Genomic DNA, 26,834 nt, shown 5'->3' with positions numbered 1-26,834 from the left:
GGGCATGCCACAAATTTCAAGGCATAGTGCATGAATCCTAATGTGAGTTCCCACCTATAATGATGAGCCATACTTCAAAACAAGTGATTAGGAAATGCTCATTAAGCAACCTATTCTAACAACATCATAGCATAATTTACTTTTATAAACAACCAAATATTACCATGGAAGAACAACTTAATCCCTATTACGTGTCAATTCCTATGACAAAGAATGCTTCCTAGGTCATTTGGTTAGAGATAGGTAAAATGATGAATAGATTATGGAAAAATGAAACGAGACCTTATGTTCTGACCCTCAAATTCATGTATGATGATGTAAAAGGTCTTTAAATTGATCCAACTATCTATTTAGAGATAGAAATCTTCATCATTTGTTCATGTCAACATTTAAAAGACAAATTTTCTTGGAGTCACCATGTGGACACTTTATTTATTACCACTTGTCATATTTTTCTTAGTCATTTTCTTTAGATATGCATTTTTAACATAAGAATTTGGGGTTGATCCTTTTTAATGAGGTGCCATAGTTCTAGCTTCATTATTTTTTTCATTTTTTTAACTTCCCACTCTTCAACTCTAACTCTTTTTTGGCTTTATTTGACTTTATTTTTTTCCATGGGAAATATATTTATATTCCATGTGAGAAATGTACAAATTTTTATCCTCGAGGAGTTATTGAAACTCAACAACAAGTCTTGAAGCCATTACAACAAAGCTCATCATGTCACCTACAGGAATTGAAGTTGGGTGGGGAGGATAATAGTCATACCTCCTAACCACCTAAGATAAACCCAATTGACCGGATTTATTTGATTATGGATTAAATGTTCTTTAATTTATACATCTAGACCTTGTTGGGTAATGTTATGAAACCATCTCATAAAATAGAAGAAAAGATAGATCAACTACTTGAGAATTAGCCTCTTCGAGGGGGCAACCTCTTTTACATCAAATAAATGAACAATTCTTGGATGATACAAATGACAACACCTCATTTCTATATATAGGATTCTAAGGAGTCACAATATAATCACACCCTACATAACAAAAATAATGTAAGGGCATAACAATAACAATAGTGAGCTTCTATGGGGCACAATAATAACAATATGGGGACTACATGGGCACAACAATAACAATAAAGGGGCTCCACTAATAATAACAATAAGAGGCTACACTAACAATAACAATAAGGGGCTACACTAGTATTATAGGGACCTAACATGCCCCTCTCCTTCAAAAAAGTGTTCTCCTCAACACTTGAGTAGTTATGGATTCTTCTGTATAAAACTAACATCCTCCCATGTGGAATCTTCAGTGAGTTAGTTCTTCCACTTGATGAGATACTCTAAAATTGACCGATTACATAACTGTCAGGTTCTTGTTTTCGTGATTGCTTCAAGTTCCAATATGATTTTTCCTTCCTCATCAAGTTTTGGAAATATTGTTTGAACTGGGAGCTTGTCACCTATAACCTTTTTTAAGCATAAAACATGGAAAACTGGGTGCACTCAAGAGGATGCAGGAAGCTCCAATTTGTATTCCATAGTACAAATATTTTGCAACACCTTGTAAGGACCATAATACTTTGGTGATAAATTATTATCCTTCTTAGTTTGCTTAAGGTACATTTGTTTGTATGGTTGTAGCTATAAAAATACCCAATTGCCTACATCAAACCTTCTCTCGTTGTGATGTTGATATGCATGTTGTTTCATTTGATTTTGTGCCAAAGTGAGGTTATCCTTTAAGAGTTGGAGAAATTTTTGTTGATGCTCAATGTGATCTTCCACTCCTTGAACCTTATAATTTTCTCTTAAAGATGATGTGATGGACGATAGATGATATCCATAAAGTTCCATAAATGGGGTCATTTTTGCTGTAGTATGGAAGGAAGTGTTATATCACCATTCAACCAAAGGTAACCACTTGACCCGTTGTGTCTGTTTATCATATACAAAGAAACAAAGATATCATTCCAAACATTTGTTCACTATCTCAGTTTTCCCATAAGATTGATGGTGATAAGATGAGGTATGAGCTAATTGAGTACCCAGAAAAGAAAATAATTTCATCCAAAAATTTCCAGTGAAAACGGGATCTCTGTCACTTACAATAATCTTTGGGTTTCCATGTAGCTTTTGAATTGTTTCCATAAATGCAATAGAAAATGTACTGGACTTAAATGAATGAGATACCGCACAAAAGTGTGCATACTTGGTAATTCTATAACCTATGACGATGATGACACTCTTTCCTTTGGACTTGGAAAAACCTGTGATAAAATCCATTAGGACCTTCTCCCAACGTTGACTTGGCATGGCTAAAGGTTGTAACAGACCTAAGGTCTTAATTGTCTCAACTTTATTTTGTTGGCAAACTAAACATTTTGCCACAAAATTTTGAATATTAGATTTAAGGCCATCCCAAAAAAATTCCTTCTTGACCCTGTGGTAAGTTTTTAAAAATCCTGAGTGTTCTCCTAAGGGAGAGGTGTGCAATTCCAAAAGAATATTTTGTTTGAGTTGAGAATTCTTACAAAGATATAAAATATCTTTGTACCATAATGAATCATTTTTCCAGCTAAATGTATCATATGTACTGGGATGTTGTTGCAACTTTTGAATGAGTGTCCACACTTGTTCGCCATTCTTCCATTCATCCCTTTCTTCGGTTATCCAATCTGGTTGGATAATAGAAATCGCACAAAGAAATGCTTCCACATCCTCCTCCTTTCTTGAGAGTGCATCTGCAACAACATTTTGCTTCATTTTTTTGTAGATGATTTCAAAGTCATAACCCAAAATCTTTGTGACCCATTTTTGTTGCTCTTCTGAAGATAATATTTGTTCCAAAAATTATTTAAGACTATCATGATCCATTTTTACCTTGAAGTGTCTTCCCATTAGGTAAGGTCACCATTGGCTCAGTGCATGTAGTATTTCCAACATGTCCTTCTCATAAATAGGTTTGTGTAAATGCTTTCCTTTGATTGGACAACTTTCAAAAGCAATGGGTCTTCCTTCTTGCATTAAAAAAACACTAATTCCATTTCCTAAAGTGTCACATTCCAAAATAAAGGTTTTTGTGAAGTCTGGCATTGCTAAAACCGGTGCTTGGAAAATTGCCTTTTTAAGATGTTCAAAGGCCTTTGTTGCTTCTGGAGTCCAAGAAAATGCATCTTTCTTCAGTAATGTCGTTAGAGGGGATGCTATTCTCCCGTAATTCTTAACAAACACTCAATAATACCCCGTAAACCAGAGAAATATACGAAGATTTTTTATCATTGTGGGATTTTCCATTCCTTAATGGCTTTAATTTTCTTAGGGTCTACCTTAAAACCCTCATGAGATACAATATGACCCAGATATTCCACCTCTTGTACTCCAAAGAAACATTTGGAGGTTTTTGCATATAATTGTTTCTCCTCCAATAGTTTGAGCACTTTGTCAACATGTTGAACATTATCTTTCCGAGACTTGTTGTAGATTAGTTTATCATAAAAAAATACTAACGCAAATTTTCTAAGGAAGGGTTTGAAAATATCATTCATAAAACCTTGAAATGTGGAAGGTGCATTGGTAAGGCCAAAAGGCTTGACCAAAAATTCATAATGACCCTCATGAGTTCTAAATGATGTTTTCAGAATGTCTTTACTCTTCATTCTAATTTGATGATATCTCGAACAAAGATCCAACTTGGTGAAGTAAATTTCTTCATGTAATTCATCTAACAATTCATCCATTATAGGAATGGGAAATTAATATTTAATAGTGAGCTTGTTGAGCTCCCTATAATCCAGAAACATGTGCCATGATCCATCCTTCTTGTGCACCAATACTACTAGAGTAGAGAAAGAACTTTGACTAGGTTGAATTATACTGGCCTTTAGCATTTCTACAACCATATGTTCAATTTCACTCTTTTGGGCATAGGGATATCTGTAATGCTTGATGTTTGGAGGAACACTTCCTAGAACCAAATGAATAGCATGATCATGATCACAAAGAGGTGGGATGCCTTTGGGAGTCTTAAATACATTGGAATGATTGTCCAAGTCATTTTGGAGATCTGGACAAATATATGATTTCAATGTTTGAACCTCTGGTGAGCATAATTATGCAGTTCTACCCCATTGTTCTTTTCTTTAGAAGCTTATTCATGCCATTAGAGCTTATTATCTTTCATGTTTTCCCTGCGATACCCCTTAATTCAACTTCTTTTCCTTCCCAAAAAAAATCAAGAAAAGTTCTTGAAAATTAAAAGCTATCGTACCCAAAGATTGTAACCATTGGACTCCTAGTACAACATCAACACCACCCATTGGAATGGAAAGCATTGGACTATTCAATACATATTCCCCCATGGTTAGCTTGATATTATGGAACTTTCCAGAGAAATTTATAGTTCCTCCATTTGCAACCATCACTTGACACTCTGGTGCTGGATATAGAAATCAATTCAATTCCTTGGCTATCTTACAATGAATAAAATTATGGGTACTACCTAAATCAATTAGCACTATTAAATTTTTCTTCTTGATATGTCCTTCTATCTTAAGAGTTTGAGGAGTTGTAATTCCTACCAATGTATTACAAGATATGGTTGGATTCATTTCTTCTTTCTCTAGGGTTGGTTCATGGTGTATATCCTCTTCTTTTGATGTTTCTTGTTCATTTTCTTCCTCCTCTTCACAATCTATGTAAAATAATTTATTCTCAGCGCACTTATGACCTTTAGTGTATTTTCTATCACAACTGTAACAAATCTCTTTTGCTATTTTTTCTTTCAATTGTTTTTGTGCCAATGTTGTAGGTTGTGGAAGGCTAGGAGCAAAAACACTTCCATCTTTATAGTTGTACGTAGTAGACTTCCCTGTTGCAATAAGTTTGCTTTCAATTTTTCTTTCCACCCTGAATGTCTTCTCCAATGAATCATGTTCCCAAATGTGAACCTCATGTTGGATATTATCCTTTAAAGTCCCTATGAAGGCATCAATCCTATGCTCCTCTGGAATATCATTTACCCTTATATTCAATTTTTGGAAGTCCTCAATGTGTTTTTCCATTGAAACCTTTTGTTTGTGATTTATCAATTAGCTAAATAAGGCATTTCTCTTTGTATCCTCATAATGTGCTATCATTTCCTCAATAAAAATTGACCAAGTGACAAGTGGTTTACCAGAGAAAATCCATCGATGCCATAGGGTTCTAAATATAAATATGCAATGCGTACCTTTTGTGTGTGTTGCACATTATGGAGATCAAAATATTGCTCCATCTGTAGTATCCATGTTACCAAATCCTTTCCATCAAACTTCCTCATATATATCTTTGGAACATGGTGGGTCTTCAATCCAAAGTTAGAGTCTCTGAAATCATGATTAACATTCATTTTATTCTCATCATGACTTTCATAAAATACCTTTTTCCCATAATTAGGAAGCATTTATTGTAGAAAATTTGTCAAACCTTCCTTCAAACCTTTCATCTTAGCCTCCATGTCTACTTTTAATCCATCCTTAAAACCTTCCATGTTTGTTTTTAATCCATCCTTCAAACCTTCCATGTCCCCTTTTAGTTCATCTTTGGTTGCTCTTAGTTCATCTTTGGTATGTTAGGTCCCTATAATACTAGTGTAGCCCCTTATTTTTATTGTTAGTGTAGCCCCTTTATTGTTATTCTTGTGCCCATGTAATCCCCATATTGTTATTATTGTGCCCCAAAGAAGCCTACTATTGTTGAAATTTTTTGCACCTAGTCCCGTAATTTTGATATATCATGTCGTAATTCTTCCTCTTCATGCATCATAGTAGAGCTTTCTGAGTGATTCATGGGTGTAAAGTTATTTTTTTGGGAGACATTTTAGAACCCAATACTGATATCTATGCTTCAATATGCTCTTGGAATCACTTCAAACTGATTTTCCAAACAAAAGTTATGTAAAATTTAAAACAAATACACAAATTTTTCTTACTTTTTAGGAGCTTGATATTCAATATGTTGTATCTTTATAATTTCGGATCTCCAAGGTATGAAATTTCGTCATGTGGTATACATTTGAGTCTTCTTTCCAACCCCGCAAGTTAGACTGAGATTGGATTTTTCAAGAAAGAGTTATTGTCAATCTTCCACAATGACCTAATTATAGACTAGTTCAATAGAGCAAACTTTTATGGAGTGACACATGTCACTGTTTCGACCTTTGGCCCTGAAAACGATACATAAGAAACTAGATTCTATGTTATTTCAGCCACTTTTTACAAAATTCAAATCTGATGCTCAGAGAGAAAGTTATGATGATTTTCCCTAGGTCGCATGTTTAAGATTGAATGCTCAAGCCTGCCAAAACCCTAACTTCGTCAGCTTATATCTCCAAAAATATAATGAACCAAGCTCTGAAATTTTTACATGATTTCGGCTCCATATGGTCAAAATTTCAACTTCTGAAGCTTTGTAGAAAAAATTTATAGCAAAAATACCAAGATGACCTATTTGAAGTAGCGAAACCCTAAAATCCAAAGCTCTCATACCAAATGTTATGCAACCAACTCGTAAAATAGAAGAAAAGATAGATCAAAGACTTGGGAATTAGCTTTTTCAATAGGGAAACATATTTTACATCACATAAATGAACAATTCTTGGATGATACAAATGACAACACATCCTTTCTATATATAGGAGTTTAAGGGATCACAATATAAGGTCACAATAAGAACAATTGTGGGCTTCTATAGGGCACATTAATAACAATATAGGTACTACATGGGCACAAAAAATAACAATAAAGGGGTTACACTAACAATAACAATAAGGGGGTACACTAGTATTATAGGGACCTAACAAATAACATTTGATAACTCAACATAAGTAGGGATAATATCTTGTTATGAACAACATCCTTGAAGTGAAAGGGAAAATATGGAAAATCTTAGATATGGTAAGAATATGTGGTACACCAATCACCTAAATCACTAATAGTATTAGTTGAGCTAAGTCATGACAATATTTTCTAAGGGAAATTATTTCCTCTCATGAAGCATGAGATAAAATAACAAAAATCAAAATATTTATGGTTAGGATATGCTATTAAATCATACCCAAAGTTAATTTCTTCATTGACTAATCAAGATACCATCACACCATATACAGATATAAGCCCAAATATAAAATCATAGCACATCAACTAAAAATATTATGCATGAAGTACCATTTGTGAGTATAAATATCTAAGGTGTAAAGCATAAGAGTAGATATACTCAGGTAGGGTCATCCAAATAACTCTTGAATGATGTAAGGTTGGATGAGCATATATCTAATGAAAGAACTATAAAAATAAATTTGAATCAATACATATGAGTAAGAGAGCTCATGCAGTAGCATCATTACACCCTTAAGAGGGTGTTAAAGTAATTTCCCTTTGAGTGAGAAACAAATCTATATAAAAACTATTATAGAGAGAGATAACAAGAGAGATACCTAAACTGTTATTTTTAATTTATCATTGCAACCACTTTCACTTTAATACTCACAACCACACTTTTGATATGTTTAGTAAAGATAATCATTATCACTCACTTTTTTCGTATTTCTAGTGAAGGTAAATTTTTAAAATAGTGCATCTCACACTTGTTTAATTTGTAATAGAGAATTTTGAGTAGTAATGATTGAAACAACGACGGTTACTTCAAAGTTTTTAATAATTATGAATGTAATAGTGATGGATACTTTTAATCATTCATTACGTTGAAATTATAGTTCTATAACCGAGTATCTTAGAGATTTTATTACTATGTGGGTGGTAATGTATATATCATTGTAAATCAATTTAAAAAAATATAATAATTATAATTAATAATAATATTAATACTATAGCCTATTCAAATATAAATATATAAATATCTTTATATTTTTATAAAGTAAACACTTTACATGAATTTTTTCAAGTATTTTTCAACTATTTATAAATGATAAATTAAATAAAATTTCAACCTTTATTATAAATCTTAACCGAAAAGAGATTAAGAGAAAACCAGTAACTACTCCAAATTTAAAAAAAAAAAAAAAACTAAAAAATTAATTTAACCATTTAAACTAACCCTCAAACCTTAACCTTAATATAAATATCTATAAAAACTTCAAAACTATTAATATTTATCTTTATATAAAAAATAAAAATAAAAAACTTATATTTAAAAATTAAAAAAAATAATCATTTAGATAAGTTTTCCGCATTACATAAACTTACTTACGAGAAACCTAAAACTATTTCAAAAAATCTAAAATTTTATATTCCAACCAAATTAATTCCTTTCTATATTTCAAATTAACGTAAACCAATACAATCAAAACTCTATATTTTAATTACCATCAAAAGTATAGAGTTTTGATTGTAATTGAATTGTATAGGTTTATCTCTATATTTTAATTACAATTAAAAGTATAGAGTTTTGATTGTAATTGAATGGTATAGGTTTATGCTTATTTTAAATTTGTTAAATATAGAAATAAATTAAATTTATAGGATAAATTTTTTAAATTATTACTTATTGGATAATAAATTTTAATTTTTTTATTAATTAAATATTTAATTTTATTATTTTTTATAGATGTATATATTTTGCAATATAGTTTTATAAATTTTAATTTAATTATCCATAATTATTAGATGGATGGTTATTTGATATTTATTTATGAGATTCAATTTTATGGGTTATTATTGCTTTATTATATTTTTCTCGTTACATGTTTTTTAAATGTATATATGTTTAATTCGTATATTAATTTTTTTTAGAATTAGTAATAACAATAATTTAAAATAAAGTTATAATTTAGTTAATTATGCTCATAGGTTTGTTTGTTTTGGAATCAGTTTTCTAGAATTTTAATTTACTTATAGATAATTATTAGGATGATGATAGGAATGTAACCTATATAGAATGTTTTAGAATATTCTTAGTAGTATACACAAATCAGAGATATGCCTTTTTTCTCTTTTAACTGAATTTATTATTTAAAAAATGATATGAAAAAGTTTCATACAAAATGAGTTATGATTTTTTGGGCATTTGGTGTCGATAAGCCATGATATTGGCCCATGGTATTGAAACCAAACCTATTTATATGTAGAAATTAATGTGTAGATTCAATACTGCTCATGAAATTTGCTAATTCACAAGACTTGAAGCTATTCTACTGATATGCGGAAGTTAATTCACCATCTAGAACAAGAATCATAGACATGCGAAAGGAAACATCACACATGCATAAAAAATTATCTAGGGGAAAGCAAATGCTCAAAACCCCTTACTATCTATATTGCATTAATCAGAGAATAAATATGAAATACATACGCTTGCTCAAGTCTGAGCACACCCTGCAAGTGTATAATCTATCCCTCTACCTGACTGATTGACTCGTGCCAACACTTAGCCAATTTTCACACCCTCCAAGCTTTTATTTCCTTGTGTTGCACCCTATTTCCTTCCTCTGACTGCATGCACCACCTGTACACATTGGAATATGCTACAATTGATAGTACATTGCCTTGGAATCTCCATCTCAACTGGGTAACTCGAATTCTCTGCATGCAACAATTATTTTTGGTTGATTGATCAGTTAACTGGTTGATCATTAAGTGTGGTTGAAGTTCCACTTCCACAACTTGACCTCCACTAGTTCTTTTGATAGTTAGAACTAGTTAAACTGACAATAACTCAAATTAAATGAAATAGATTGCTACAAATTAGAAATCAAACATACTGAACTGAACTCAAGCTTCCCCAACTCGAATTAACTAAGTTAATTGAGTGACAAGTGCCATGTCACCTCAGTTAACTACCTCCAAGATTTCTGCTGAAATAGAAATTCGAATTTTCTCTAGTTTGACCAAGGCAAAGTCAAATTGATATTTTCTTGCTACATTTTCAACATTCCCTCTCAGCAAGAAAATGATTATCAACCACCCCTATCCTACACTTGTGGAACTCGAACTTCCCTCTTGACAAGTCCTTTTTCAAAATATCAGCATCTTGTTCCTCTGTCAGAATGTACTGGAACAACATAATCCGCCTTTGCACACAATCTCGTAGATGATGATAAAATATATCAATATGCTTGTATCGATTGTGAAAAACAGGATTCTCGGAGAGTTTGATACAACTCTAATTATCACAATAAATCACAGTAGGATCCACTCATCTTACCAAACAAGCCAACGAGTATCTTTCTCATCCAGATCGCCTCACATGTTGCGTGACTTGCAACCATGTATTCTTCTTTTGTTGAGCAGAGTGCCATTGATCTCTATTTCTTGTTGTACCAAGAAACCGTTGCAGACCCAACACTGAAAACTTCACCTGATGTACTATTTCGGTCTAATGGACTTCCCGCCCAATCTGCATTGGTGAAGCCACACAGCTTCACTCCCTTTGTCTATCTGTACCAAATTCCAAACTAGGTAGTGCCTATGAGTAACCATAGAACATGCTTAGCTTCCCTCCAAAATAGTTTGGTTGGCCTAACCATATCTTGGATCAGTTGGTTGGCTGTAAAGCACATATATGGTCGTGTGTTCACAAGATACATGAGTGAACCCACCAACTTCCGGTAAACAGTCGCATCCACTTCCTCACTTGAAATGGCATCATATTTCCTCTAGTTGGTCTCTAGAGGAGTCTCCACGAGTTTTCACCTGCCCATACAGAACCTATGAAGTATCTCGTTGGCATACTTTCCCTAAGAGACAAATAGTTCCCCATCACCTTGTCATAATTCCAATCCAAGGAAGTAGTGCATGAGACCTATGTCCTTCATCTCTAACTCTCTTTCAAGGTCCCCTCGTTGCAAGATCTGATCAACTCCTCATCACCAATCAAGATCAAGTCATCAACATATAAAACAATAATTACCAATTTACCTTCTACCAAAATATGATATAGGTTTGCATCCACTTCACTTTTGGTGAAGCCCAAACCAATGAGATAACTATTGATCCTGGTGTACCAGGCATGTGGTTCTTGCTTGATACCATACAATTCTTTCTTGAGTTTTCACACATGATACTCTCGATCAAAAGTCTCGAAGAATTCAGGTTGCTCGATATACACCTCCTCCTCAATAACTCCATTGAGGAATGTTGTTTTCACATTCATCTAATGGATCTTCCATCCCATCCATGTAGCTAAATCAAGGATTGATATGAATCATGGATGAGTACCTTGCTACAGGAGAAAAGGTCTCCTCATAGCCAATCCCCTCCACTTGAGAGTAATCCTTGGCCATAAATTTGGCCTTGTACTTTTCTATGATTCTGTCTGTTGCTTGCTTCACTTTAAAGATCCATCTCGAACCCACAACTAATTTTTCTGCTAGTCTTGGGACCACTTCCCAAACATTGTTCTTCACAATCGATTCATACTCCTCCACCATTGTGTTCACCCATATAGGTTTCTCTACTGATTCCTCAAAAGAGGATGGCTCAGTCTCTACTAGCTCAGTCATTAGACCCATGTAGTGAGTGCATCGATTAGGTGACCTTCTCTTCCCACACTGATTTGAAGGAGAAACCACATTCTTCCTTGGATCTTGCACAATTCTCTCAGCTTCTCTAGTTCTCTTCCAGCCTTCTCTCGATGGTTCTTCTTGAGTGTATGTCTCCACTCTTTGCACCCCAACTTGTGGTTTCTTAATAACATCCTAAGGCTCTTCTTTTGGAACTAAAAGCTCCTCCTCTGGTAGGATATGAAGCTCCCTCTAAACAGAGAACCGCATTGATTTCTGTTCATAAAATTTGACACAACGTCACACAACTATCATTTTGAGGGATGCAAAATACACACAGTAGTTGTGAGGAGTTTCTGTGTAACCCATAAATACCCCCATCTTTGTTGTCGACTCTAGCTTCTTCCTTGATTCTTTGGAGACATGGCAATAGATAGAGGCTCCGAAAATCCTGAAGTGTGACACATTTGACTTCCTCCTCGAGAAATCCTCCTCTGGTGTGATCATGCCAAGAATCCAATGAGGACTCATGTTCTAAAAATAGACCGTTGTGTTGCATTCTTCAACCCACAAGTGCAGAGGTAGGCTTTGGTCATGCAACATTGCTTGTTTTGCTCCCACAATGCTTTGATTCTTCCTCTCATACACCCCATTCTTCTGTGGGTTGTGGGGTGCTTGTCAAATTCCTTCTTTTGCACATAAATGTTTAAACTCATTCAACACGTACTCACCTCCATTATCACACCTGAGAGCCTTCACCTTCTTTCCTGTTTCTTTCTCCACCACTGCCTTGAACTCTAAGAACTTGGAGAAAGTCTCATCCTTCTTCTGCATGAAGAATATCCAACACTTCCGCGAGTATTCATCAATAAAGATGACAAAATTCTTGTGCATGGCAGTGGAGTCTATTGAGAAAGGTCCACAAACATTAGAGTGGATCCTTTCAAGGAATGCATGTGCTTTGATGTCTTGGTCATGAAAGGCGGCTTTTGTGTACTTCCCCAAGGTACACCCTTTGCATGTGTCCTACTGGTCTAGTGCTCCTTTGGGGAGGCATGTGGTAATCTATTGCAGGATCTTCAAAGTGCCATGATGCAAATGGCCATGTCTTATATTCCAAAGTTCACCGATATTTTGGCTATGCACCTTCTCCACCTTTGTGCTCAATGTAACACAATCCTCCACATCTAGCTTGTAGAGATTTTTCACACGAACCCCGATCTTCTTCACTTTTCTCGTGGCAATGTGTGTCTAGAATGCCTTTCCTTTTTTGAAGATCACATCGTAACCACAATCTTTTGAAACTGCAACAGAGACAAGATTCTTCTTTAAACCCGGAAGAAACATCACATCCTTAATCATGAGAGCGAAGCCTGACTCCCTCTGAAAGGTGACTATACCAATCCCAGTGACGTTGTACCTTCCATCATCTCCCATCTCGATGTGCATATGGAGATCCTTCTCCTCCAAATCATTGAAAAATACCTATTCCCCATCATATGGCACTATTGTCGAAGTACCACACACTTCTCATCATTGTGTTGGCCATGCATGAAATAAGAGTAAAATCAAGCTTGAAGTGTGAAGCCAAATCTTCACCCGCTCCTCCTCTTGAGGTCTTCTTGTGTGGGCACTTTGTGGCATAGTGCCTAAATTCATGACAGTGAAAGCACTTAATTCTAACAAGTCTTTCTTCTTTCCCCCCTGAATATATTTTGCTTTAGATTGGGATTTCTTCCCTTTCCCTTTCTTTTCCTTTCCAACCAAGGCACATTTCTCCTCATCCTCGCCCTTGGATGAAGTCCTATCTCTAGTATTTCGCCTTATTTCTTCTTGCAGCAGGTCGGACCATAAGCACTCCCAACTTGGTAGTTTCTCCCTACCATTTATTGAATATTGATAGCTATGCCAACTCTTGGGAAGGCACAAAAGGGCTAGAGCTACCAAGTCTTCTTCAGGGACATTAACACCGACCCCACCAAGTTCATCACGACACTACGTAAACCTTCTCAGATACTATGGAATTTTGTCATTCTTCTGCATCTTGATACTTTGAAGCTTGTCCTTGAGTGCCAGTTTCATGTGGTCACTATTATTCTCGAGAAATTCTGTCAGTGTTTTCAATGTCATGAACGTAGTCTCTTTTTCCTAGATATTTGAGACAATATGATCATGTACTCCCTCCAATATGATTCTCCTTGCTTTGGCCACATATTTCTTCCACTGAGAAATATTTTGGGCAACTGATGCTTGGGGTTTTGCTACATCTATCTTGATAGCAACCCATTGTCATCCAATATTGATTCCATGTGGTCCTTCCATGCAACAAAGTTTAAGGTGCCTTCCAAGGCATATTTGAGCCTGAGTCCATTGAAATACATCTTCTTAGTCCTGAAGAAAACATGCAACATTGATCTTCAAATTCGAACCTCCTACAATGACAACTTCGAAATATTTGTTCTACAGTGATTCTAGCTCTGATACCATGTAGAAATTAGTGTGTAGATTCAATATTTCTCATGAAAATGTCTAAATCACAAGACTTGAAGCTACTCTACTGATTTGCAGAAGTTAATTCACCATCTAAAAAAAGAATCATATACATGAAAAAGGAAACATCACATATGCACAAATATTTATCTAGGGTAAAGCAACTGCTCAAAATCCCTTACTATCTATATTGCATTAATCAAAGAATAGAGATGAAATACATATGCTTTCTCAAGTTTGAGCACACCCTACAAGTGTATAGTCTATCCCTTTGCCTAACTAACTGACTCTAGCCAACACTTAGCCAATTTTCAAGCCCTCCAAGCTCTTATTTCCTTGTGTTGTTCCCTTGGGAAATTGGCCCCTATTATTTAGGAATTTACCACTATTGAATTGCGCAATTCCCTAGGGTCCTTCTTCTAACTACATTAACCACCTATACACATTGGAATATGCTACAAGTGATAGTACATTGCCTTGGAATCTCCATCTAAAATTGGTAACTTGAATTCTATGCATGCAACAATTATTTTGGGTTGATTGATTAGTTAACTGGTTGATCACTGAGTGTGGTTGAAGTTCCACTTCCACAACTTGACCTCCACTAGTTCTTCTGATAGTTAGAACTAGTTAAACTAACAATAACTCAAATTAACTGAAATAGATTGCTACAAATAGAAATCAAACATATTGAACTAAACTCAAGCTTCACCAACTTGAATTAAATAAGGTAATTGAGTGACAAGTTCCATGTCACCTTAGTTAACTACCTCCAAATTTTATGTTGAAATAGAAATTCAAATTTTCTCTAGTTTGACCAAGGCAAAGTCAAATTGAGATTTTCCTACTGCATTTTCAACATTATAGATTAATAGTCTCCATGATAAGTGGGGTGAATCTCCATGGTTAAGAATCTTGTTAGATGGTTATTATATATATATATATATATATATATATATATATATATATAGCCTCAAAATCACTTTATACAAAACCAGATATTATTGTTTGAGTTGAGACTTGTCACAGTCTACCATGAGGGAAACCAATGTTATTGATGATGGAAAATAGTCTAGGTCTATCAAAATCTAAGCAGCTATAACTATTAAGTTCATAACAATTGGAATAAACTAAACTACTAAAGTAAAACACATAAGTTGAGATGCTAAATATGACATTAAGTATCTAATGAAGTGACTAGGGCTAGATCATGGGCACTAGTACTTGTTGGTGTGAGAGGTTTAAGGCCACATTGGAGATTACCTCTATGTGAGCTAACCGAGCATCCAAGACTGGAGAGACAAGAAAACTCGCAATGTTGAACTCATTGAATTTCATTCAAGGAGGAAATGATGTCATTATGGTCTTCATGTTTTTCCTTCATATCTTGCATAAGAGTGCCTTCATTTTCCAGGGGAGGGTAATGTACTTCAAATATTGGTTATGTATTCCACTTGTATGTCTAGGTTAACGAATTTCCTCTTAGATTTATGGAGGAGTGAAAAATAGATGTTGCATTTTGTGCTTGGGATTAAGCTTGCGATTTTCCTTGAGGGCCTATACCACAAGACCCCTAACAAAAGCACATCCTCTATCGGGGCATGTTGTTTTGGGTTACTAGAGACCATAGTAAGGACAACCCCTAGAAAACAAAGAAATCAAGGAGATCATAAAACAAAAGAGAGAGTAAAAAGAGTGCCCCATAGAGCTACTAGGGGAATCTAGAGCAGACTCTTGTGAGATTAAGCAATTGATTAATGGAGAGGGAAGGACTCTAGGTAGGGTCCAACAACCATAAATAACCAAGAATATTAAAACTACTGCACTCTGAAAACTATGTGCTAGCAGCCACCAGTCAAAAGCTAAGCAATTGAAAGAGTTGAAGAAATTGGAGAGATTGGACATAGAATGAGATACCCATCATTATCTTCCACTGGGTTTGAACCTGCTTCAAAATAAGGAAAAAACAATTCCTGTAGCTACCCTCCCTTGCTTGATTTTCCATCACAGTTTCCACCAACATCCCAAAGGTCACCTCCTTGGCTATCGTTGTCCTACTCCTCACACAGATGTTTGTCACCTAGTGCATGCACTGGAGCTCAACTTCCTCGGCACAATACCTCCCTATACTACCATTCACATAGAGCCATTTCCATGGGAATAATCCATCTTTTGAACCAAAGCCAAACCACAAGACTCGACGCACAACACTAGGCCATGATAGTTGGGGTCAAGCTCCACAAAGCATGCATTGTGGGGGAATTTTCCCACTTGTGGCAGAGGAATGTCGCTGACACACCAGATAGATGCAAAGTCGAGATTATCCATCTAGGAGTGCTTATACGTAGAATAGGCTGCCATAATATTGTGAAGGGAATGAATATCTATTATTGAAAATAGAAACAACAAAATCCTAATTTAATTTTCCCTTGAATTAAATTAGGAGAAAATTGTAATTCCACATCAAAAGACAATGAGAATTAGTTAACTAAGTTAATTTCACTTAGTTGGATCAATTAATTCAAGTTGAGGGCCTAACTTGAGTCATGTAGAGTGGCTCCTGAATTTTAGGATCCTAAGTTGAGTTTAATTTGAATTGTAATAGTTTAATTCAGTTAAACTGAGTTAATGTTAGTTAAACTAGTTCCAACTATTGGAGGAACTAGTAGGAGGTCTAGCAGTGGGGTGAAACTTCATGTGTTCAACCATTTAACTAATAAATCAGCCATAATCAAATCATGCATGCATGAAATTTGAGTTACCCAGTTGAGATTGGAGTTCAAGGGAAGTGTACTATCAGTTGTATAATTTTTTGAGTTGTACATGTGGTACATGCAATCAAAGAAGGGCCTATAGAGATTGTACAATTCAAGATGAGAATTTCCCTAATTAATAGGGGGTCTAATTCCTTGAGAAACAACACAAGGAAATAAGAGCTTGGAAGACAACATAATTGGCTAAGTATTGGCCAGAGCCAGCTTTTGACACAGTGAGATAGATTGTACTTGTGTAGAGTTTGTTTAGGTTGAACAAGAATTGTATTTTCTTCTCTATTTTTCTAATATAATGCAATATAAAGATAGGAAGGGGTTTTGAGCAGCATTATTTCCCCTTAGATAAATCTTTGAGCATATGTGATTGAATCTTGTCTCATGTTTTTTGATTTCTCGATCGATTAATTGTTTTCGCTGATGAGCAGAGTAGATTCAAGTCTTTTTTTTTAGCAAATTGCAAATGTAGTTTTAATCTACAACAAATTTATACATGGTATTAGAGAAGGAATCAAAATAGAAGAGAATAATTCGAGGTTGCCTTTGCAGGTAAATGGAATTTACAATATCATTCTTCAGAGCCGACAAGATGTCATCCTATGGATTTAGCCTTGAGGGTAGCTCGAATTATATTGCTTGGAAGGACAGGATGGAGGTAATGTTGGAAGATAACAGGCTGAAAGAATTCATAAACAATGATATTCCTAAGCCTCCAACAACTGATGCTCAAGATCTGGCAGAGTGGAAGAAATGTGTGGCAAAGGCAAGGAGGATCATACTAGAAGGAGTTCGAGATCATATTGTCTCGAATATCCATGGGAAGGATACTCCATATTCAATGTGGCAAGCCTTGATAGATTTTTTTTAGAAAAGTAGTGACCACAGGAAGCTGGCACTGAAGGACAAGCTTCAAAAGATCAACATGGAGAAGGGCAACTTAATACCACAATACTTGAGCAGGTTCACCCAATTTTGGGATGAACTTGGGAGTGTTGGTATTATAGTTTTTGAAGATGATCTGGTAAGCCTAGCACTTCTAGGCCTTCCCAAGAGCTGGCACAACTACCAGGATTTGGTAAATGGGAGGGAGAATCTACCAAATTGGGAGAAATTTTGGTCTAACTTGGTGCAAGAAGAGATAAGGCAAAACCTCGGAGATGGAACCTCATCCGAGCATGATGATGAGGATAATTGTGCCTTGGCTGGAAAGGTAAAGAAAGGGAAAGGGAAAAAATCCCAATCCAAAGGAGATTCTGGTTAGGCAGGCAAGAAGAAATACTTGTCAAAGATTAATTTTTTTCAATGTCATGAGTTGGGAGACTATGCCACGAAGTGTCTGCACAAGAAAGCTGAAAAGAAGCCCTCAGGAGGAGTGACAGGTGAAGCTCTAGATTCACAAATCAAGTTGGATTTGACACTCATTGCATGCATGGTGACAATGGTGATGGGTAGTGTGTGGTATCAGGATAGTGGAGCCTCATTCCATATGACAGGAAATAAATAATTTTTCAGTGAATTGGAGGAGAAGGACCTCCAGATGCACATCGAGATGGGAGATGATGGAAGGTATAGCACAATCGGTATTGATACAGTTAATTTTCAGAGGGAGTCTGGTTCTCCTCTCACATTAAAAGATGTCATGTATGTTTCGGGTATGAATAATAATTTAGTATCAGTTGCTATGTTAGAAGACCATGGATACAATGTGATATTTAGAAAAAGGAAACACTTTCCTTAGACATATCACCACCAAACAAGTGAAGTGGATAAGGGTTGGGGTGAAGAACCTCTACAAATTGGATGTAGAAAATTGTGTTGACTTGAGCATGAAAGCAGAGAAGGTGCAGAGCCGAGACATTAGTGAATTATGGCTTAGGAGACTTGGCCATTTTCACCATGGATCTTTGAAGATCACGCAACAGATTTCTATAGGACTTCCTAAGGGTGCACTAGAGCAATGAGATACATGCAAAGAGTGTACACTAGGGAAGTACACGAAAGCCACACTTCATGATAAGGATAGTAGAGTGCAAGAAATCCTTGAAAGAGTTCACTCATATGTTTGTGTACCTTTCTTGACAGCCTCCAAAACCAAGCACATGTATTATGTGATATTTGTAGATGATTTTTCATGTAAGTGCTATATTTCCTTCATGCAGACGAAAGACTAGACATTGTCCAAATTTTGTGAATTTAAAGCACCTTTTGAGAAGGACACTGGCAGGAAAGTGAAACCTATCAAGACTGATAATGGTGTTGAATATGTGTCGAGTGAGTTCAAGAAATTATGTGCATCAAAAGTCATTCAATGAGAGTCAATAACACCCCCTAACCCACAATAGAATGGGATGGCTGAGAGGAAGAACAAAGGTATTGTGGGCGATGCACAGGCGATGTTGCATGATCAGGGCCTACTGTTGCACTTGTGCGCTGAAGCATGCAACACAATTGTATATGTGCAGAGCAAGAGTCCTCATCGGATTCCCGAGATGATTACACTAGAAGAAGCTTTTTCAAGGAATAAACCAGATGTGTCACACTTGGATCTTTGGTTCATCATTTTACTATCATGTTACCAAGGATGCAAGGAAAAAGATAGATCCAATAGCTGAGTTAGGCATATTTTTTGGGTACATTGATACACCTCACAACTATCAGGTGTACCTACCATCTTATAGGATGAAATTTTTTTGTAGAGATGTGAAATTCGATGAAGAGAAGGCCATGAGATGTTCCCTTGAGAGGGAGCTTCAATTACATGCAGATGAGGAGATTTTGGCTCCAAAGGAAGAACCTCAGGATGATCTAGAGCAACTACAAGTAAAGGAGTAGACAGTGGAAGCACTCACTCATGTAGAGGCATCCAAAGATGGAAGGAAATGCACTAGGGAAGTTGCCAGATTATTACATGATGCTAGAGAGAGTGTGGGAGCACCCACATCACAACACAAGTAGAGGAGGTCACTAGATCAGTACACTGGGTACATGGCTCTGATGAGGGAGCTAGTTGAGACAAAACCATCCTCATTCGAGGAATCAGTTCAAAAGTCAATGTGGGTTGATGCCATGGTAGAGGAATATGATTCCATAGTCAAAAATATTGTTTGGGAAGCTATCCCAAGACCAGGGAATAAGTCAGTGGTAGGTTCCATGTGGATCTACAAGGTGAGGCAAGCAACAAATGGAAACATCAAGAAACACAAGGCCAGATTTATGGCCAAGAGGTTCTCTTAGGTGGAGGGAATTGATTACGAGGAGACCTTTTCTCTAGTAGCAAGGTACTCTTCTATCATATCAATTCTAGCACTTGTAGCGCAAATGGGATGGAAGATACATCAGATGGATGTGAAGTCATCATTCTTCAATGGAGTGATTGAGGAAAAGGTGTACAATGAGCAGCTAGAAGGATTTGATACTTTCGATAGAGAATCACATGTGTGCATACTTAAGCGAGCGATGTATGGATTGAAACAATCACCTCGTGCTTGGTACACAAGGATCAACAATTATTTCACCAAGTTTGGATTCACCAAAATTGAAGCAAAAGAAATCTTTACCATATTGTGGTTGAAGGTAAATGATTAATCATAGTATTATATATCGATGATTTAATTCTAAAAGGTGATGAGAAGCTAGTCAAATCTTGCAAAGAGGATCTTGCAAGAGAATTCGAGATGAAGGACCTAGGACTCATGCATTATTTCCTCGATATGGAAGTATGGCAAGGAAATGGGGAACTCTTTGTCTCTTAGGGTAAGTATGTCAATTAGGTTTTGAGGAAGTTGTACATGGAGAGAAACAAACCCATGGAGACTCCTCTAGCAGGGAATTGGAGGAAGGAAGATGCTACTTCAGGTGAAGTAATGGAGGCTACTATTTACAGGAAGCTTATGGGATCACTTATGTATTTGGTGAACACACGACTAGACATGTGTTATGTAGTTAACCAACTTAGTCAAGCAATGGTTAATCCAATCAAATTGTATTGGAAGACATCCAAACATGTGTTGAGATACCTCAGAGTCACTACTTAGTATGGTCTTTGGTACAAACGGATAGAGGGAGTGAAGCTACAAGGATTCACAGATGTAGATTGGGTGGGTAGTCCATCATACAAGAAGAGCACATCAGGAGGCATCTTCAATATTGGGTCAGCAACAATTTCTTGGCACAGTAGGAAGCAGAGATCAATTGCACTCAATTCAGCGAAGCAAAGTACGTGGTTGCTAGTCAAGCAACTTGTGAAGTTATTTGGATGAGTAAGATTATTGTTGGGCTATTTGGTTAGATGATGGATCCTACTATGATTTACTGTGATAATAAGAGTTGTATCAAACTCTCTGAAAATCCAGTTTTTGATGATCGATCCAAGCATATCGAAATCCGGTATCAACATCGATGAGATTGTGTGCAAAGGAGAATCATGTTGTTGGAGTATATTCCTATAGAGGAACAAGATGCAAATATTTTGACAAAGGCATTGTCAAGATTCAATATTGAGTTCCATAGAGGCAGGATCAGGGTAGAAGATAATCCCTTTATTTTTTAGAAGGAGTGTTGAAAATGGAAACAAGAAACTCCTGATTTATTCCCTTGAATTCAATTAGGAGAAAATTGTAATTCCACGTCACAAGACAACAAGAATGAGTTAGCTAAGCTAATTTCACTTAGCTGGCTAAGTTAATTCGAGTTGAGGGCCTAACTTGAGTCATGTAGAGTGGTTCCTAAATTTTAGGAGTCTAGGTTGAGTTTAATTTGAGTTGTAATAGTTTAATTTAGTTAAACTGAGTTAATGTCAGTTAAACTAGTTCCAACTGTTGGAGGAACTAATAGGAGGTCTAGCAGTGGGGTGCAACTTCATGTGTTCAACCAGTTAATTGATAAATCAACCATAATTAACTCATGCATGCATGAAATTTGAGTTACCCAATTGAGATTGGAGTTCAAGGGAAGTGTATTATCAGTTGTATAATTTTCTGAGTTGTATAGGTGGTGCGTGCAGTCAGAGAAGGTCCTATAGGGATTACATAATTCAGGACGGGGATTTCCCTAAATAATATGGGGCTAATTCCTTGAGAAACAACACAAGGAAATAGGAGCTTGGCAGGCAACAAAATTGGCTAAGTATTTGCTAAAGTTAGCTTGTGAGGTAGTGAGATAGATTGTACTTGTGCAGATATTGTTCAGGTTGAAAAAGCATTGTATTTTCTTGTATATTTTTCCGATCTAATGCAATATACAGATAGGAAGGGGTTTTGAATAGTAGACTTTCCCCTTAGATAAATCTCTGAGCATATGTGATTGAATCTTGTCTCATGTTTTGTGATTTCTCGATCGATTAATTGTTTTCGCTGATGAGTAGAGTAAATTCAAGTCTTTTGTTTTATCAAATTACATAAGCAGTTTGAATCTACAACAACTTTCTACATCTATTAGCATGCGTGAATGCATAGGGTGGAATGACCACCCCATCCCCTTTAAATTTCATCGAGGCAGCAAAGTGGCAAGGTTCCTCCCCCTCCTCCTCCAATGATATGAATTACAACATATAACTAAAAAATTCTTTTTTAGTAATTTAATAATAATAATTTTAAATAAAATTATAATTTTATTAAATTTTATTATTTTTTGTTACACTAATTATATATATATATATATATTATAATTTTGATAACGTAAAATGTATCAAGAAATTAAAAATCAAATTTAAATGTAAATCTAAATCTCAATATCAAGGTACAAATTTATGCATCCGTAGATGTTTTGAGCGAGCTTGCAGCTCATACCTCATACCATTGTTAAGTTCTCATGTACAAAAATTCTCACATAGATAATCTAATATGCACAATAGCTAAAGGGTTCAATGTTTCCTCTCTACAATTATTATTTAATAATTTTTCATTTACGAAATTGTGTTTTGTGTTGTGATTTCTCAATCAATTAATTGTTTCCGCTGATGAGTATAGTAAATTCAAGTCTTTTGTTTTATCAAATTACATAAGTTCAAGTATTTTGTTTTATCAAATTACATAAGCAGTTTGAATCTACAACAACTTTCTACATCTATTAGCATGTGTGAATGCATAGGGTGGAATGACCACCCCATCCCCTTTAAATGTCATCGAGGCAGCAAAGTGGCAAGTTTCCTCCTCCTCCTCCTCCAATAATATGAATTACAACATATAACTAAAACATTCTTTTTTAATAATTTAATAATAATAATTTTAAATAAAATTATAATTTAATTAAATTTTATTATTTTTTGTTACACTAATTAAATATATATATATATATATATATATATAATTTTTATAATGTTAAATGTATCAAGAAATAAAAAATCAAATCTAAATGCAAATCTAAATCTCAATATCAAAGTACAAATTTCTGTATTCGTAGATGTTTTGAGCGAGCTCGGAGCTCATACCTCATATCATTGTTAAGTTCTCATGTACAAAAATTCTCACATAGATAATCCAATATGCACAATAGCTAAAGGGTTCAATGTTTCCTCTCTACAATTATTATTTAATAATTTTTCATTTACGAAATTGTGTTTTCAATTAATGTTTATCTTTCAGAACAATTAAATTCATAAAATAATTTTATATATTATTTGTATTGTATTATAAATTATAAAAATATTTATAAATATATGTATTATTTTTATAAATTTTATTATTAAACTAACTACAAAATATTATATATATATATAATTTTATTAAACTATTTTTTATATGAAAAAATGCAATTTAACTTATTTAATATATTTAGTTTATGATTATGTAATAAATATTTTTAATGATTAATTAATAATATAAAATATTTATTTAAAATTTTAATAATATAAAATTTAATAATTTTAATTATTTTAGGTTTTTGTAAAGAGTAATTATAAAGTATTTTTGGATTATTTATATAAATAAATTTAATTTTTTTTGGATTACGAGATGAGCCACACTTGTTGGTTGGAAACATCTATAATAATAAAAAATTATTTAAATAATCCAGAAATACTTTATAGTATTAATTATTTGAAATATATATTATTTCAATATTTAATAATATACTTATAGTTATATTCATCATATCAATTAAAAGGAAAAAATTCCAATAATTGTAATAATTTTTTTAATCATATCTATCTTATCAAATAAAAATGTTCAATAATATACTTCTAATTATATCTATCATGTCAATTAAAAGGGAAAAATTACTATCTATATATATATATTTCATTTTTGCAAATTATAATAAGATATTTATATTATCTCTTTCCATGGGTTGGGCAGTAGTGTCATGGACTATGTGATTTCTGACACCCATGCCCTCAACTGTATTACAAACTTTGAGCTACTTACTATTACGAGCCTGACTCTAACCACAAGCCTTTGTCTTTAATCGTTAATCTCATTATCGGTATCAACCATATGCAAGAGACCAATAAAAGCCAAAGATACACCCGTTTCGGTAGAAGTAATGTAGACATTTTCTTAAAGGATTTAGAAAGGGATGTAGGCTCCCTAACTTATAATAACAACGTTGATCAAATCTATTACAAATTTACTACTACCCTTTCCACTACCATTAATAGGTTCTCTACTGAGGTTTCATATAAATAGAATAACAGAACTTCCAACCCTTGGTATGAAAAATACTGTAAAACTGCCATGAAAGTGATTAGAGACGCTCCTAACAAAACTATAAAGCTTTGAAATATAAGTATATACAAAGCTCTCATCAAAAGGAAGAAGAGTTCATATATTAATAAGAGACAAGGGCATTTTCTTCACCTTTCTAAAGTTGCACCCAGAAAGTTTTGGCATAATGTGCTTGTTCCTAAAATGAAAGATAATCATTCGATCCCCTTGGAAAATTGGGACATCTATCTTAAGAAGTTGTATAACTCTCCGGACACCATGGGAACCTTCTTAAATAGTCCTATTAAAGGAAGACATATTTTCTTTGGAAGACATTGAGTCTAAGATTAATAAGCTCACTAATGGGAAAGCTAAAGGTATTGAAGGATACCAAGATGAGATCTTTAAAAGGGGAATGTCTATCCTCATGCCACATCTCCACAAGCTTCTCAATTTGGCAGTAAAGCATGGCTTCCCTAAGCCTTGGATGCAAAGCCTTAATGTGCCTATCTTTAAAAATGGAAACAAAAATGTTCCCTCTAACTACAGGACCATTATGATTAGTCACACCCTAGTCAAAATTTATGGGCTCATTTTGGAAAAGAAGATTATCCTTTGTCTTGAAACCAATGGTAAAAGAGCCAAAGGGCAAGCTGGTTTTAGGAGTCATCACTCGACTATTGACCGTCTTTTCACTCTCAGGATCATTACCGTGGAATGTCAGAATAGTAAAACCGATCTCTTCTCTGGTTTTGTGGACTTTAGAAAAGCTTTTGACATTGTTCCTCCAGATAAGCTTTGGAAAAGACTTGAAGAGATTATGATTCCTCTTGAGTTGAGGATTGTTGTGATTAACCTCTACAAGATTGTTGTTTCCAAGCTTAAGACCAACGAAGGGTGGTCTAAAGATATTAAATGAAATATCAGGGTTAAGCAATGGTGTCCCATATCCCCTACCCTTTTTTTCATTTAAATCGATAAGGTAGAGGATTTTTTGGAAACTACAGGTTGCAAAGGCACAAAGCTTGCTGGTTTATTCATTACTCTTCTCCTTTATGCTGATGATATCATTCTTCTTGCAAAGATCTGTGATGGCCTATACAAGTAGCTTAAGACTTTGTTGACAGTGTTGGACCCGCCAACATGTCAGGGGATCTCCCCAGTAAGAAGTCCCAACTAGACCTCAGACCATTTGGAGTAGGAGTCCCAGCAGTGGGTAGTATAATAGTGCCTTCACTGTGGTAGTGCGCAGAGGTAAGCAAGATAACTTTGTCAGAGGCAAGTGTGTGACCTTGCGGTGAGTCAAGAGAGATGCATGGGGGTTCTAACACACAAAGGGGAAATGGAAGTGTGTCCCTTAGAAGCCTGTAATAGTACACATCTTGAAAGGAACACACGAGCAGAATGACATCACGGGCTAGAAGCGAAGTAGTCCACAATCCAAGGTGACGGGTTAAACCAACATCACATCTTCAAAAAGATTCATACACTCATATACAAAATAGTTCATACAAAAATGCATAAGTTAAATAACTTACATTGCTAAAGCAACCAGAATAGTCCAACTACAATAACAACATATGCATGAAAACGTGTTGGCTCTGTTATAATAACATATAAAGTGAAACTTCCATCCATACATACACCATGACAACCACTAGCCCCAATAGTGGAACATTACAATCAACACTGTCTTCTCCTCCAAAGAGATGTACTCGCTCTACACTGTGGAGAAGCCAAGGCTCGTCACAATACTCTCCAAGCCCTCTCTAAGAAATGCCTAGCAAAAGCTTGGCTCCCAAAAGTCTGTTCTATGAGTTATGAGGTTCTATTTATAACAAAGGGTGGGGTGACCCTTGACATTCCCCTTTGTGACTCTTGGACTACCCTCGTGACTCTTCAACTTCATTACATATAACTCTTTACATTACATATGATTGTTTGCATTCCACTAATGACACTTGGAATTTCACTTTACATCGTATTTACAATAATAATACATTTTCCACATATACCATGTGGGACAAAATAGGCTTGAGTCAACCAAATAAGACAACACTAAGACTCAGACGGTTGTGAAAAGACCAACTCGTCAACATCCTCTCGGTGATATTTGGTGACGAACTGATGCCAAGCTTGGTAATGCACAATGGTGTTCGCGTACTGTTTGGTGACATCTTTCTGGAAACGAACACTTGCCTCCATCGCATCTGGGTATATTGATCTAGAGCCTTTTTCCAACTCATCTTGTAACATGCGCAATATAGTCCTAAGAGTGGCCGAACCAACGACATACCTCTGCATGTTCTATGTGTTGATCTGCAAGTCTACACTAGTGTCCCTGTGCATCAACTGAAAGAAGTGCGTGTAGATCTCCAGTCATACTTGGTTCTTCTCTTTGTCCTTGGTGATTGTTCCAATGGATGGGA

Source organism: Pinus tabuliformis, chromosome Q (genome assembly GCF_031772625.1).
Source record: "Pinus tabuliformis cultivar Carrire ecotype Pingquan chromosome Q, CPIR1, whole genome shotgun sequence".
Lineage (NCBI taxonomy): Eukaryota > Viridiplantae > Streptophyta > Pinopsida > Pinales > Pinaceae > Pinus > Pinus tabuliformis.
Note: the sequence above shows the minus strand (reverse complement) of the source record.